Raw genomic sequence first — 5,089 nt, forward strand, 5'->3', positions numbered from 1 at the left:
TAGATAGATAGATAGATAGATAGATAGAGAGAGAGAGAGAGAGAGAGAGAGAGATAGATAGATAGATAGATAGATAGATAGATAGATAGATAGATAGATAGATAGATAGATAGATAGATAGATAGATAGAATAGGGCCAAAACAATAGCACAGTGGGTAGGGTGTTTACTCGCACATGGCTGACCCAGGTTATATCCCAGCATTGCATACGGTCCTCCTAGCACCTCGAGAAATGACTCCTAAGTGCAGAACCAGGAGTAACCACTGAGCACTGCCGGATGTGGCCCAACCCCCCCAAAGTATGTTATTAATATCCAGTAACAATGGACACCATTGGCTAGGAGGACCAGTCCTTGATAGGAAGCTTGCCGCAAATTGTGGGGGAGTGAAGTGAGAGCAAAGAAGGAACCACTATGATAGTTGTAACCACAGTGATAGTTGTAAATAATCAGGACAAGAATTGGGTGCTGAAAGGAGATAAAGTGATATGCATGATTCTCCTTCAGTAACAATATTGCAAGCCATAGTTCCTAAAAATAAAACAAAGAAAGAGAGAGAGAGAGACAGAGAGACAGACAGACAGACAGACAGACAGACAGACAGAGAAAGAAAACTGCTGCAAAGGCAGGCAAAGGAGAGGGTAGGGAAAGGTGGGAAGAAAAATGTTGACATTGATTGTGGGAAATGTGCACTGGAGAAGAGATGGGTGTTGCACATTGCATGACTGAAACTCAGCCGTAAACAACTCTGTACTTATGTATCTCATGGTGATTCAATTAAAGAATTTATTAATTTTTAGTTATTTGGGGGGGTGGTTTTTGGGTCACACCCGGCAGTACTCAAGGGTTACTCCTGACTATACACTCAGAAATCATTCCTGGCAGGTTTGGGGGACCATATGGGAATTGAACCACTGTCCCTCTGGATGCAAGGCAAATGCCCTACCTCCATGCTATCTCTCTGGCCCCTATTTCAGTATTTTATTGAAACCATTGTGAGTTACAAGTCCTTCAGAGTTGAGTTTTAGAAATACCATGAATCAGGGCCAATCCCTCCTCAATGGCCACCTCCCTCCTCCACTAATGTTCTCCAAGTGCATCCCATACCACTCTCATATACCACCCCCACTCCCTGGCATGCCAGTATAACAGGACCATTTTAAGTTTGTTAAAGTTTGGGTCTCTTGATTCCATTGTTGTTGCCGTTGGCTTCGATATTTAGTTCTGTTCTTTTTTTAACACTACCAATGCACCTGAGACTGCTTAGCCCTTAGGCCCCATTCTTTCATATTTGTGTTTCTTCTCTTCCACTCTGTTTCTTTAATTATCCTCACTATATTCTGGGGCTACGGGTAAAGAATTTATTTTTTAAAAATATAAAAAATCAAAATGTAAAACTATAAGGATAAAGAAACTCTAAAAAAATTGAAGAGGCAAACTATGGGCTCAAAAAAGGCATTTGTTGCACATCACTGACAATAGGTTAAGGATATAGCTCAGCAATAAAGTATTGGACTTGCATCTGTAAGGGTCTAGGTTCAATGCTTAGCACCAAAAAAATCACCAGCACATACACATAAATATATCCTAAAACTCAGTCAGAAAACACAACTTAGGTCAGAGACAGTGCAGTGGTAAGGCACACAGTTGACATAAACACCACATATGACCACCTGAGCATGGACAGGAGTGGGCCCTGAGCAGAAGCATGGGTAAACCCTGAGCACAGTTGGGTATCAGAAGGAAGAGAGAGATCAGTAGAATCTGGGCAAAGGGTAAAAAGGCATTTCAGGAGCAAGAAAATACACACAAGACCATTTTGGCCCAAGAATGAACTTAGGAAAACATTCTGACATCTTGAAGGGGAAGAGTTTCCTTCATAGAATAAAATTGGTTCCTTATTGCCCTTTTCTAGAACAGACCACTGAGTTAAAGTACACTTCCCAGTCATCTGGAAACAAACCAGTATATTCAGGGAGACTGGCAAGTAAATGTGGAACTGGCCCTGCCAGCAGGGACTGTTCCCAGTGACACTGACCTGTTAGCCAGGAGATGGGAAAGCCTAATTTTGTGCAGCAGCCAAGATGCTGCAGCCTGCAGGCTCCCTGACATTGGTCCACAGCCAGCCTGGTCAGCCTGGTCTGCAGCCAGCCTCAGCTTATTTGGAGTTTGTCTTTGCAAATTCAGAGCAGGCAGATTTCTTAACAAGAGATGACTCCAAAGATGACCAAGCTTTTGGCTGGATCCCCTTAGTTCACAACTGGGGCTCATGAGATCTCTTGGAACACATTTAAGCGAGATAATAGTCAACTGCTTGTTGAAAAACTACTCCAAGCCAGATTAATGATTTAAAGTTAAAGTCATACACACCAGCCATCCTCCAAGCCTATAGCCCACTTACCAGGAAGGTACCTGGCTGGATGATTCAAGATCACGTTTGGAGATCAACACAACTATAACCTAACACACCTGTGTCTTGTAATAGCTCCACTACCTGGGCTTCACCCTTGACTTTCTCTTTGTTTTCAAAACATAAATGATAGATAGGGTAGATAGTGCAAGGGCTAAGGAGTTTGCCTTGCCCAAAGCCAACCACAGTTCATTCCAGCACTATATATATGTATTTATATATATATATATATATATATATATATATATATATATATATATATATATATATATATATATATATATATATATATGGATCCCCCAGATCCCACCAGGAGTTATTCCTGAGCAAAGCTAGGAAGGAGCAAGCCTTGATCACTGCCAGGTGTGGTCCCCAAACAAAGACAGAGGCCCAATATCATTAAGACCCACATAAGTAAAAAGAAAAAAAAAAAAAAAAGACCCACATAAGTGGGTAAGGCACTTCCCTGCTTTGCACGCAGCTCACCTGGGTCAATCTGCTGAGCACTGCCCTGAGCACAGTTGGGTATAACAAAATATAAGTAACATTGTCTACATGAAGACAATAATTTAATTACTAATGTATGGAGAGGAATAGAAGAGGAAAGGGCAGGTAACAGATCCTTGTATTCATGGTCAAGTCGAGGGCTGAAATTCAGTAAGCACAAAAGAACCTGGAATGTGTTATTATCTCAGAAAGTCAGGAAGTCCTTCTTCCCATATGATAGGGTCATGTCAAAACAAACCAAACAAAATCAAAACACAGCCAATTTGGAGCTATTTATGCAGGCTAAAGGCTGGCATGGCTTATTGGAAAGTACCAGACATTTGACAGCCGAGGCTTATGATCTGGGTGGGAGATTTCATCACCTTCAGGCCCAAGTCTGTAGCTCACAGCCCAACAAGTTAAAACTATTCCTTGAAACTTCAGCTCATCAGCCTCTCTAAGAGCTGTACACATGTGGGCAACTCATCTTGCTTTCTTCTCTACCTAAAGGGAAGAGGTAGGGGAGTTGTCTTGGGACTCTTGGAGTCCTGAAAATTCAGATCATATTAAACATTCGTTTAAAGCAGTTTTACTCTTATTCAAAATAGACTGTATAAACTAGTCTCATATTACTGAATTTAGGACAACAGTCATAGAAATCAGGAAGATGCTTTTACTTAAATTCCAACATCTAATGGATCATAAGGCATTGGTGAAAAAAATTCTGGAGCAGATCAACACAGCAGAGATGTTACACATTAGGACAGAATCTTCTTTTTTGGGGAGGGGTCACACCCAGCAGCGCTCAGGGGTTACTCCTGGCTCTATGCTCAGAAATGGCTCCTGGCAGGCTCAGGGGACCATATGGGATGCCAGGATTCAAACCACCAACCTTCTGCATGTAAGGTAAATGTCTTACCTCCATGCTATCTCTCCAGCCCCAGGACAGAATCTTAAACTGCTATCTTATTTAGACTCTTTGGAGAAATGTCAGTTCAGTTATATTCTCTCTTTAGGACCATACCCTACACAAATTTTTGGCTCTGTGCTCAGAGATCACTTCTGGAGGTGATCAGGGATCAAACAGGGGTAAGCCATGTGCAAGGCAAGTGTCTTAACTTCTATACTATTTCTCTGACCCATCAACTCTTCTCATTTAAGAAAAATAATGGTGCTCACTTCGGCAGCACATTGACTAAAATTGGAATGATACAGAGATTAACATGGCCCCTGCTCAAGGACAACAAGGGTCACAAATTTGTGAAGCGTTCCATATTTAAAAAGAAAAAAGGGTGGGCCCGGAGAGATAGCACAGCGGCGTTTGCCTTGCAAGCAGCTGATCCAGGACCAAAGGTGGTTGGTTCAAATCCCGGTGTCCCATATGGTCCCCCGTGCCTGCCAGGAGCTATTTCTGAGCAGACAGCCAGGAGTAACCCCTGAGCACCGCCAGGTGTGGCCCAAAAACCAAAAAAAAAAGAAAGAAAAAGAAAAAGAAAAAGGGGCAGGAGCAGTGGCGCAGCGGTAGGGCGTTTGCCTTGCATGTGGCTGACCTAGGACAGACTGTGGTTTGATCCCCTGGTGTCCTATATGGTCCCCCAAGCCAGGAGCATTTCTGAGCACAGAGCCAGGAGTAACCCCTGATTGTCACTGGGTGTGCCCCCCCAAAAAAACAAAAAGAAAAAAGAAAAATATGTATGTTATTGAGTTATATGAGTAATTTATATGTCTTGAATATATAAATATATACCCTTTGTCAGATGTATGTTATGCTGAATATTTTCTCCCCTCCACAAAGGTGTTCTTTTAATTTAAGGCTTTTTTTGTTTTGTTTTGTTTTTGCAGTGCACAAATTTTAGTCTGATGTGGTCCTATTTGTTTATTTGCTGTTGTTTTCTTTTTCATTGGTATTAAGAAAGACACTTCTATAATAAATATCATGAAGTAGTTTATCTGTGTTTCCTTTTGTATATTTTACAGATTCTTGCCTAAGATTTTTAATCTATACTAACATCCAATTCATTGAGTTTTTATATTTTCTTGTGTTTTTTTCTAATTATTTTAAATACATTTCTAGCTCTTTTCATTATGACTCATAGTTTTCTGATATCTGGTTCTGATTTTGTTGTTTTGGCCACAGTACATAGGCATAACTTTTTTAGTATGAAGGCTGATCGGAGGTCACTCCCAGCAGTGC

At 41.2% G+C, this 5,089-nt stretch overlaps 1 non-coding gene across 1 annotated transcript; it reads left to right on the plus strand.

The window, feature by feature from the left end:
* The first annotated feature begins 4,066 nt into the window (after nt 1–4,066).
* On the plus strand, nt 4,067–4,175 carry LOC126014552 (U6 spliceosomal RNA). Its single transcript, XR_007497591.1, has one exon. It is a non-coding gene; the product is annotated as a U6 spliceosomal RNA (small nuclear RNA).
* Nucleotides 4,176–5,089: the final 914 nt, after the last annotated feature.

The sequence above is a fragment of the Suncus etruscus genome, chromosome 7 (genome assembly GCF_024139225.1).
Source record: "Suncus etruscus isolate mSunEtr1 chromosome 7, mSunEtr1.pri.cur, whole genome shotgun sequence".
In the NCBI taxonomy this organism is placed as follows: domain Eukaryota; kingdom Metazoa; phylum Chordata; class Mammalia; order Eulipotyphla; family Soricidae; genus Suncus; species Suncus etruscus.